Source organism: Centruroides vittatus, unplaced genomic scaffold (genome assembly GCF_030686945.1).
Source record: "Centruroides vittatus isolate TY-2023 unplaced genomic scaffold, ASM3068694v2 contig_351, whole genome shotgun sequence".
NCBI classification, from domain to species: Eukaryota; Metazoa; Arthropoda; class Arachnida; order Scorpiones; family Buthidae; genus Centruroides; species Centruroides vittatus.
The window spans coordinates 524393-536893 of NW_027122174.1; the positions used below are offsets into that span (position 1 = coordinate 524393).

General features: G+C 32.8%; 1 long non-coding RNA gene across 1 annotated transcript; it reads right to left on the reverse strand.

Moving 5' to 3' along the window:
* Positions 1–1353: 1353 nt before the first annotated feature.
* Positions 1354–7867, reverse strand: LOC136974627 (uncharacterized). Its single transcript, XR_010880667.1, has 2 exons — positions 7788–7867; positions 1354–2303 (listed from the first exon to the last, which is right to left on the reverse strand). It is a non-coding gene; the product is annotated as an uncharacterized lncRNA (long non-coding RNA).
* Between the last annotated feature and the right edge of the window lie 4634 nt (positions 7868–12501).

Genomic DNA, 12501 nt, shown 5'->3' on the forward strand with positions numbered 1-12501 from the left:
ATATCACAGTGTAAAGTATAAGCGTAATACAGTATTTATATTTAGAATTATTCACTCTAGTTCAAAACGTGGAATTACTCAGATACATTATGTATGATTAGACCTATATTAATAGGTTATTTATCATATAGATAAGTTGATTGTTAACTGTTACGATCATTGTTTAAAGTTCAACTCGTTAAAGAGACGTTAATAACATATTTAAAAGTTAAAAAACTTTCTGTCGGAAGTATTAAAATATAATTAAATTTATTGAGAGAATTCGTGGACGGATCAAAGGCCAAAAGCGACGATTCCGAGTAGGACGGAGCGACGAAATGAGGAAAATGGTGAGGTAAATTGGAAAAATGGAAAAGACGAGAAGAAATCTTCGTCCACCAATTTATTGACAATGTGTGACGACGACGACGATTCGAAGTACAGTTTTATAATTTATAAATTTTGTACCGAATTAAACTGTTAATAATTCTGAGTGTTTAGCAATCTTGTGTCGATTAGTTGAATATTTAAATATATTTTTAGTTTACTTAAAGTAAATTTGTATCAACATTATCGCCCCTATTATTATGTTATATAATTTATAATTATACTTTTGCAATTATATAACAATATACATAATAATCAAACACCTTTATCGTTGCCGAGAAAGTTTAATTTAAAAACAAACGTTTTTGACCTATTCCATAGGCCATCGTCGGGTTGAAAACTGACAATTGGAACAGTTCCGTTCCGGAGGATCGAACACAAATATTGAAATTTCGAAAAATTGACGACAGATTAAAAGATAATAAATAATAAACGAATAGTGTATAAAAACTTATATCTAATAAAAAGAAAGAATAAAATAAAAATTAAAAATAAACTCGGAAATACTTCTAAATACAAGTATCAACCAATACTGCTGTACAACAATAAAATAAACGTGTAAATTAAGAGTTCCTGGCAGAGTTTTTAACGACGTACTTCCAGGCCGAGGGAAGGCCTTCGGCGTCCCTGGCATTTATTCGTGCTCCCTTCTAGTTTGCTTTTATAAATCTCTATTTTCTCAGCGGTCCTCGCTGACGTTGGGGAGCTCACGGGTTTGATAATCGATAACGCGGATGAAGCGGACATTATCAAACCCGTGAGCTCCCCAACGTCAGCGAGGACCGCCGATGTCACGTCATCTCCACTCTGTACCTGCAATTAGCCAGGCAGCTTGTTTCCGGCGATCAGTTCCGGCGTAAGTCGGGTACAGAGGTCAGTTGACTGATCTTTGTTGCAACGTTATCAATCGATCTTCGTCGGAGCATTGCAAAGTGTGCAGACATTGATTTATAAATTTATGTTCTACTTATTATTTCAGAAGACAACAACTTTTAAAAAATTTTTATTAAAATTTTGATCTACATGAACATTTTTTGAATACCTTGTTATGCGCAAGATGATCCTTTTTAGCTCGTAAACAATCTTCAATTTCTTTTTTCATCGCACGTATATACATGTTTTATTTATTCACATAGACTCACACTTCTATTTACAGAATTTCCCTGTACATTACTGTTTACTTAGAATATTTTAAATTGATGCCACGAAGTAATAATATGAAACAAAACTGAAAATATTCATAAATTTAACTAGCAATATATATATACTTATTATATATTATATACAAAGAAAATAATTTTCACAGAAAAAATACAATTCAACGATTTCAGTTGAAGGAATCGTCACGAAATAGTTACATCGTGTTGATTTCTGCTAGACCGAACAGCGAGGTGACCCCATTCCTCCTAGTAATAATTATTAGAAGAGACGGTGCGTTTATCTGGCCGAGGATTGTAATTTATCGCCGGTGCACTGGGATCGAGTGCATCGTTCCTCGATTGGTAAGTTTGACACACGGATTCGTAAGATGGCGGGGGATCGTCGTGTGCAATTCGAAACGAATCACTGTAAGAAATAGACGTGTAAGGTGGCGGTAATGCGCCGGAAGGACGAATATTTGATCTCGGTTCCACGACAACACGTGATAAATTGTGTCGTTGGCTTTCCTTACTCCTCAGACACAAGTACGAAATGATGGCAATTAACGTCATTATGGCACCCAAGGTTAGTAATATAGGTCCGACCGATCGAAGAGAATTGTTTCTACTTTGTGTACGATTATATGCGGAAATCGTCATTCCTAATCCCAAGAATATAAAGAGCATGCCTAAGACGCATACTCGTTTCGGATAAGAATACTGAGAAAGTTCTGTCCGTCTGGTATTTAATTCGATCATTAATATCACTATTGCGGATCTTCAAGTTTGATTATCCTCCTGTAACAAATTAAAGATTAATACGTCTTAAATATTTTATAAATTAATTTATTGCGTAATATTATATTGTTTATTCTGTTAGGGACACCTCGTTTTATTTCAACTGTCGATGGAATTATAAAGCAACTGTTAGAATGTTTGTTTTATTTCGTCACAATTAATATACCAGGCAAATGAGTTTATAAATATAAATATTACGGGTAACAACAGTTTGCCTAGTAACTATGTATGAGACACCTTTCTTTCATATTCATATTGCCTAACAAACACTGGAAAGTTTACATTTTGCTTTATAATACTAATTCTATTGGTTAATTTATTAATGGGAGGCACAATCAAACTATAGGCAAAGATGAGGAACCAGCGACTTTTTAAGGCTTTTAGTTAAGTTTAGTAAGGCTGAGGGCTATATAAAGTTTCAGATTTTCGCTTTCATTTCTGTTTCAACAAAAACATCTATCTAAATGTATTCGTATATATTTTTGCGCTCGTGTGCTGAATTTATAACCTTGTGCAACACGCTACCTTACGGGATTCCTTCCAATGTCACCTTCCGATTAACAGGAATTAATGGTGAAGATTGGATCTAGAATAGGCGGTTCTTTGGCCCATACAATAAAATTGACAGCGTGGTTGAGAGATTTGGGAAACGTTACCCATAACACCCACGGTAAGTAATGGTGGACCGGAGAAGGATCCCCTGACGACGTAGCCGACTGTGGCCTCTTAGATATTATTAGGCCAGAACCCGACGTCACAACCGGTCTTGTGACGTAAAGGACCGAATGCTCAAACTGCAATTTTCAGAAGTTTCTAAGCCAGTGAGTTCAAATTATGTATTGTCTGCGTAAAAATGAATATACTGTATAAAGTGTAATACAAGTATCATTTTTCACAGAATTCGAATTGTATACAATACTTTAATGCAAACACATATTTTCAATTAATATTACTGTCTCATTTATAATCTCATAAATTTAATCTACATTATTTGCGCGTAAATTTTAATAAATACTAAGACCACATAAGATATAAGGTTCTTTATAAAATATTAATCGTCGAACAGCGAAATAGTGTTATATACAGAGACTATACATTATAAAGTTGCGAGGCTTTTTAGAACTAGATTATATATGGCGCATAGAAATTAGACATAGAATGTATTGATATTTCTCATTGGCGAGAAATATTAGTAATATAAATGTATTTTTTTTTTATTTTACAACATTATGCAAATATAAAAATTGACATCATTTAAAATAAAAAATAAAGGTAATTGTGTTTTATCTGTAAAGGGCAACGCATCTGCCAATGGAAAATACCGAGTCTTTTATGAGAAACTCCCCATATTTAGGTGTTACAAACGCGAAGAATATCCGAAAAATTACACGTGGTTTATCCCGTTGTCTAGACGCGAACTCACGATCGGTGTTCAGTGTTTATCCTTCATAAAATAAAATAAAATCACCAAAAAGTAAAGAGAATGTTCAGAAATGCAGAATGCTAAGAAGTGAGACAGAAATTTGATTATTGCAACACTTGGTTCAACATTAATGCTGATTTTCACTTAATTAATTAATTGTATTATAGCCTCTGATTCTTATTGCTATATATCAGAGTCTGGCAACAATGTCACCACAGGAGCCATATGCATCGCCTATCAAAAATAAATAGCCGCGTTGTCTATTGAAATTGTATTTTCTACAATGGATACGTATTCCAGTATATCTAGATTAGCGCATGCTGCAGTTTGACCATCGTGGCAAAATACAACTTTACAATTAGGCACTTTTCTGTATACAGATTATATTGTTGTTTCTAAACATACAGATAAGTGGACAAAATCAAATATAATAATAGATCATTGCAGTTGAATTGCTAATTACTATATACTTTTATTTCATATAGATTTGTCAAATATTTACGTAAGCTAGTATTATTTTAGGTCGTGTCGTACTTTAAGTTGTATACGGTTATGTCTACTATATTGAAATAAATTAAAAGTGCCGTATTTTGCCGAGTACGGTGCGCACCTTTTTGCCAAAATGTACCAGTGGAAAATAAGGATGCGCATTATACGTGGGCAGTACCAATTCCGTATCTATGCAAATGTTTTTTTATTCTTATATCTATGCTTATGGGTTAAAAAAGTAGATCTACAAATCAGTAACGACAGTGACGAGTTCTTGGCCTTCTACGATGCATAAATATCGTAAATCTGTTATCGGTAAATAAAATTTATTCGACCATATCTTAAAAAAAACCTAAAATCCCTTTTTAATACGAGAAAGAAGCGAGTGCCTAAATATAAACAAATAAAAATTTGAATTAAAAATTTAAAACATAAGAATTTTTCTCGAAAGTTTGAGTCAAAAAGGTGGGCGCTTATTATACACGGAAAAATACGGTAATAGCCAAGCAAGTATACCTGCCGTATTTCGTAGTAACGTCGACGAAACAGAACTTTTTATTCTCATAATATGGAGTTTTTGAGATGCATTCCCTTTGCGAGGTCACGATACGTCAGAATCGGGCTCGGTAGGTATCTGGGTGTCCGTGAGCTAACAGCCGACGTCTTACCACCTGCCAGACCGTCTTTTAGTAATATTTCGGGATATCGGACATTAATCATTGTAGAACGGAACTTTACGATATGTCATTTCGTTGCACGGTCAATTGGTCGAGTCACCTTATTTAACGGACTATTAGTAACAGTGGGATGTCAAATACGAAACACCTTGAGAAAGCGTGAAATTAAAGAAGTCGAACGTGAAATAGTATGAACGCAACATTCTTAAATCACCACTCCGAAGCAAAATCATAATTTGAAAAACTGTGGTAAACAGTTTTATAGGAAATGTCAGATGCAGTGAAGAAATCTAACCAACGATTTCTAATTCAGCTTGTAGTTTACTCCACCGACAAGCCAAATTTTCTAAATATAATCTTCTATAATACATAAAGAGAGAAAGTCTTTCCCTATTAGTTTTTAAATTTACATTTCCAAGAATGTAACTTTCATTTATCACACTGACCTTATGCGAAATAAAATGGCTCGCTTTACGGCGGTTTTCTGAAAACTAAAACTTCTACTTATTTAAGTAGAAAAGTTTAAAAACTTTTAAACGTTAAAGACGACGGATATATAAAAACTTTCACAGAATTTCGGGTATAGTCACGTAATGTCATGCCTAGAAACAATTACCGCACATTGTTTCTGATGAAGGTGTGCGTGTGAAATCTCAAATTTATTTTTGTTTTTTTTTATTAGTCGGATAATTTTATTCGAGTAATAAGAAAATACAATTAATAACCCTCATTTTTCAAGAAAATAATTGAATAATGGGGACGATTAATTTGGTTTATATCAGGCAATGACATATGAACGAGTAATTATAACATATACGTATATACAGTCAAATCTTCGAATAATGGCTACTGATGAACTTAGAAAGTAGCCGTCGTCTAGAGATGGTGGTTATTGAACATTTGACTGTATAAAGCACATTTATTTAAATAATGAAATATTCTAGAGATAGAATATTTAAGAGTACGTACCGTTTTGATCCACGGCTAAACCTGTGTAACACAGTTTTACACCTGCATTTTATACAAGTTTTTTTACGTAACTAAAGGTAAATTCGTGAATGGTACGAGTCAATATTGAAAGAATGCAATGATGTTTAATAAATTGGGTTCAATATTTGTAAAATATTTTCATAACATTAATTAAATTTTTTAATTAACCCATAACCACGAATGGTAGAACTCTATGGCTTAACAAATTTCTGGAATTTCGTCGCAAAGCGAACCTAATATTTTACATAATTCTGTTGTTGTAAACTGAGGCCATATTTACGAAAGCGAAAGCTTTGATTATATAACATCAAAGTAAGCGGGACAGTAAATATGACACTTAAATATTGCACTTTATACAGGCATGACGGACAAATTATGCTAGTAGTATAAGCAGAGGTTCTAAAACGAGCGGTCGTAAAGCGAGGATCTGTTGTATTTTAACGTTGAAGGCTTTGTGCGTGTGTATCCTTTACATTTACATTTTAAAGACCCTGGTGTTTTTTGGTACAAGGTAACTATATAAATTATAGTACTTAGTACATTTGTTCCTGTCACTTTTACAGAATATCAAATTAGGTACTTTAACTGATAATTTAAACCATTTTGCTATTCTAATGATAATTTCTAATCACGAATAAAGATAATCTTCATTATAGCACAAATTTATTTATTTTAAGCGATTTCTAGGCATTAAAATCACTTATATGAAATCGTTTGCAGACAGAATATGCTAATTTACCCGTTAATGATGTACAGAATCAGACATTTATCCTGGATAAATTCGATATATTTATATTTTAAACTTGACTCATTAATTAAATAATTATTCTTTCTGAAATTCGATATTTTATCACGTTAAAATAACGTAGATGCTGTAGATTTGGGGTCATTTCTGCGTGTTATCAGCGAGTGTTATCAAATCAAAAAAATTACAATTTGTTAATGATTGAAAATGATATCTTCCTAACTGATATCCTGATTTATTATATTGATCAAAATCCCAATTTTAAAGCGTTAATTTAATAATTATCCTCTTATTAATCAATCTATCCATATTTATCAATTATATCAATTATATTTCTTACTCCAAACGATTCATTGCTAAATGAATTTCAACCAAGTTAGTGTCAGAATTTAACGCCATTCCCTTCGTGATTACGCATTTAAATCTATAGATTAACTGCTTAACGCGGGGTTAATCATTTTAGGGAATTTTTCTGGTCAAGGACTGTGTCGAATTTACTCTTTATACAATTAATGATAAATTCCTTTCGAATTAACCTATTTTATATCACCAGTTTGGAATTCAATACGTAAACATTCTTGAAATAAACGTTCTTGAAACAGTCGTATGCATTTTCTTAATTTTTTAAATGTAAATTTATGGTTTACATAGCTGTCTACGTGCGTGTCCTTGAAGCATTGCAACCTCCAACAGTAATGTTAATGCTTCCTACTAGAGGCATCGCCAGGCAAGTTTCCGCCAAATCAGCTGGTAATTACGCAATAAATCTATAAATTTTGGTGGTTTTTATACAGTTAAGGAATAAAAAAAATATTAATTTATCATTTTTATATCAAAACACCTATGTCCTCTACGATAAGATTGCAGGCAAGCGACTTACGCAACGTTAAAAAATTTGCTTTAAAATTAAATTTTAATTCAAAATATAGTGAATTTTTCGATCGAATCTGATGTTTAGAGTTAATGTTTTGAGAAATTTGTATGTATTTTAAAGCGAATCGTTTGTTGTAACCTGCTACGAGTGGGCATCGATCCAAGTTTCGTTTTACAAATAGCAACTAGCGATTATTGTGTTGTAAAATTAGAATATCCTACGTAAAAGCCTAAATTATATAGATTATAATGGGATTGTACTATAATATAATAATATATGCACTTACTTGATTTGTTTGAAGCGTTTAAATGACCTTCCGCTTGTCTGACTCCCTCAACGTGATAAACAATTACACGCTATTGGTTTGATAACAAACGGAAATTGCATTTAGTTGCAAAATTTCAAACTCTAAATGAAAACTAATACGTGATTCATAGGTCGAGTGTGGCTAACGCTTAGTTTTATTAAGAAAAAAAAATGCTATTTTTTTAAATAATCAATTGTAATTTTAGCAGTTTTACACCATCAAACTCATCCTTTCTAGTATCGAGTAAAATAATTCATTAACAATAGTTTCAATGATTATTTTTAGATTGATTGTGTATAAGAGTTTAGTTACATAAAAGCTCTACGTGTATCCTTCTGTTCCTTTTAAACAGAGCGTGATAGACAGACGCTTGAAGAATACGTATTTAAAGCTAATCAAATTCCCAAATAACAGGTATATTATTTGCGCGGTTTATAGCGTTGTGTTTTGTTTGCAGTGTTCCTATTGGATCTCTCGTGAAAGAACTGTACCGTACAATAAAAAAAATGTATACATTATGTTATTAAAAATGGATTATTGTTATTGTTACGATCTTCCATTCTTTAAGAATATATTTCCAGATTTTCGGGGGATTGCGACCTACTGGTTGAGAAACACTAACTAGAGCGTGTCGTTCTCTGTGATGTTCATTTACTGTACTTATCTCACGATGCTAGTTGTTACTTATTTTTAGAACTTTCTCCTCTGACATGTAAATGTTTCGTACTGTGTACAATATAGATTATTAGTGAATATATTATTTTTAATACTCGTCCAATCACCATTCAGACAACCATATCGTTAACCAATAAACGTTAAGCTCCTGGTACTTTTTAAACTATTTCTCGTCTAAGTTTCTATCTTCATTAAAATCTTTTAACTTAATTCTATCGTTTTAAAGACGATTTTGCTTATTAAAATGTAATTTTATACACTGTTTTTATGATACAACGGACACTAGCCATAAAAAATAGGCGTTATTTGGAGATGGCCGTTGTGTGGAGGTTTGTCAATGCATTTCAAAAAAAAAATGTTCCCACAAGAATGGCCGCAGTTTAAAGGTGGCCTTTACGGAAGGTTCGGCTGTATTAAAGAAGATATATAATTTCTGAATAATAATTACTTTTTCCAATTTGTTATTGATTATTATAATATTTATAGCAATATAAATCCTTGATATACAATTTCAGAACAAACTCTGTTAATCTGACAGTCTAAAACTTTGTTTTTTAGTTTTAAATAAGTTTAAATATAATCTTTTAAAAGAAAAATATAGCGCAATATATTTAATAGCTAAACGTTATGAAGTGGAGAGTAAATTGTAGAATATGTCGTGTAAAAGTGCGGCCCAGAGGTCAAGAGAGAGCGGGCCACTTATCTTTTTGAGGCCCCAATTTGTAAAAATATAAAGCGGCGTTAAAAACGGTATTATTTTATAAAATAACACAACACAGGAAAAGCAATGAAATAAATTCTCTGCAACGAATGTTTTTGGGGTCTTTGCCAAGTGGATCCTTATAAATTTATAGTGACAGAGTATACATTAATTTTTATTTTCGAATTATGTGAAATTCAGGGTTGCATATAGGTAACAAGCCAATGAAATAAAAGAAGAACTGTGCCACTGGCTCGCTTCCTTAGCTACTTGCAAGGGCGTCGCCAAAGTGGGGGCAGGAAGGCGCAGCTGCCCCTACCTAGAAATTCGAAAAAATTATTTAAATGCTAAGTTTTAATTAAAATAATCTTCTTAGGCTTTTTGTAAGTTAAAAGAAAAAAAATGTTTTAATTAAGATATTTCTTTTCCGGTACGTAGTAAATGATTAAAACTTTATGAATCGTTTTTATTTTACCTACATACAATTCGTATCCTCTATCAGTTTACATCACCTTGCCCCCCTGGCCCATTGGCTGGCAACGCTCTCGGCTACTTGTCACCTAGAGATCTCGTGTCATACTATGATCACTGAATTATTATTATTATATATTATTATAGATCAGTTCCTAACCTTCTCCACGTACCTCTTTCAAAAAAATAAAAAATTTGGTATACTCCAAACTTGAACCCCCGCAGAGGGGAAAACGGGGGACGTTCGCCCTTTTTGGGATCGACTAAAAAATTCCACAATTATAGTCGTATAAGTGATCGAGATACGTAACCTTACACCCTCGACCATGGGAAACTGCAATGTATTATGTATTCTATTATTTACTTGCGAAAACCCCCAAAATTAAATAATTGAATAAAAATTTATTGTAATTATTTTTCTCTAACTTTGCTCCTCTTGGAAAATTTTCTGCCGAGGTTCATAAATTGAAATAATTGGAGTGTCGAAGGGTGTTGCTCCACAACTACGGATTTTAATTATTAATTTGCAGCGTAAAATACCACGACACTAATTTTTAAATTAAAAATAATTATTGATACAGAATTATATTTGGCAGCCATTACAGATGTGTTTCTCGCGCACCCAGGGTTGAAAAAATCTGGCATAACCTGTTAGATGTAACCACAAAGAGCAGATCGCTTGAAAATTTAAATTTTGTTTTCTAACTAGCAGATATGCCCGGAGAAAAGTAGTAAGGACAAACATTAAATGTTTGGTTATCTTAACTCGCCATTGTTATGTTTATCACGAAATTTCAAGATGAAATCGAAGAGTGAGTTGTCCGGGTTTCATAGTAGCCTTTATAAATTTGATGCACTTTACACAACAGATATTCTACTACAGTAAAACCTGAATAAAACGGAAAAAATTCTTCGGAACGGAGCGATTTTATGTTAAAAAGCCTGTTTTAAACAAAGAAATTCGGTACCGCGCGATTTCGGCTTACACAATTTTACTATACGTATATAACTCGATGCTACTCTACTCAAAGAAAATACTTTTATTTAGAAATTTAATTGAGCCTCGTTGAGCGCGATACAAATATAACAACACGCAACGACATATGTATCTCGCTTTCTTTAATATTATCGCCTCATTTAGATAAATTATATTTATTTTCAAATATAAGTACATAAATTTACCGCTCATCAAACTGCCTGCACATATCTGTATATCTGTTGAATTTACTCCGATAATTGATATATGTACAGAAGTATATTTAAATAATTGCTGTTTATTTTATATATACATTCAAAGTTCTAATAATTGATAATGTAACATAAACATAATCGCTTGTATATTGCATTTTCTTCCTTATAAGTTCGTGAAAATATTGTAACCTCATTCCGTATAAATATTTCATTTAAAAAAATGATTTTAGTTTCGTAATTCTTACTTTCCTTGCGGTATCTAGTATAAAAGCAATTGGTCAAAAAATGAACCCCCGAAGATCTTTGCATTTTTTGGCTCGGGGACCTCGAAATGTCGAGAAATGCAAAAAATCGGGGTTTTTTCTGTACGTATGGATGTTAGCGTGTGTGCGCGACACGATTTTGTTCACCTTCTTTGAAGCTTAACAATACCTGTTTCTTTCATCGAAACTATGTGAAATTTTACACGAAAGTTTGCGTATTAGGGACATTGATGCTATTAAATTTTGGTGGTTAAAGATGGAGGGGGTGGGGAGAGAGAGGTCGTATATCGTATTTGGATTAGGGTTGAACTTAATGAAGACTTTACTCGTTATTAGCATTTAACATTTTTTTTTTTTTTTTTTTTTTTTTTATAAAACTCATCCCTGTCCTCAAAATTAAGTTTTTTCTGCTCTTTTATAATAAATAGTTACATAAAAGTCTTTTTAATAAAATATCCTAACAGATGGCGCTACACGGCAGTTTTCATCGTTTGCCGGGAAAGTTAAGCAACTCGTTGTTGGATTTTTACATATTGTTTTCATTAATTTGCGAAAACTTTTACACTTAACTGAACATTTAATTCTTATAATTAAGATAAAGCCGGTGGTTTCAACCGAAGACATACTTCATTCAATTACATACAATACCACCACAAAATCAGATGTGATGATATGTGTTCAACCTCAGTATATGTCTACGTAAGTTCCACTACTCATACGTTCAATCCCTGGCAATAACGCATTTACAGATTAAGTAATGTATAAACCATAAAACGCAAACGCAATGTCTCTATCAACTGTCCTAATACAGATTTTACATTTGATTAATACGTAAACTACACATAAAATAGGCGAATCTATATTGTGACAATTGAGCTTGGTTACTAATGTTCTGCACAAATTCATAACTATAATTAATTGTTATTTTTTATTTGTGTCTTCTTGAAAGTAAGGCTATTTTAATATATTTCACGTCAATTAAATACGAATTCCCTTCCCGTTGTCGATAAATATAACACACTTAGCCATCGAAATTCCGGTCCGTCCTCACATCTTGTACATTATTTGCAATTCTAGAAGCAGCAACAACGGATTCGTAACTGGGAGGTGGTGTCGACGATCTGTCGGGTTGAGCGACGTAAGTAGGAGGTGACAGAGTCAATTCTGGCATACATTCTCGATTGGAGAAACCGGTAGGAACGATGGACGACAGAGTCGAAGGTTGCATCCAAGGTGTTTGCTGCAGAGGAATGACTACAGGAAGAGTCGAACACGAGTCTTCTTTGTGTCTGATTTTTTGATATATGGTAATGGCGCAGTGTGATGATTCCACGCCCAATAACGATACTCCGCATATAAATATAAAAAAGAACAGTGATCTCTGAGCTAAGTC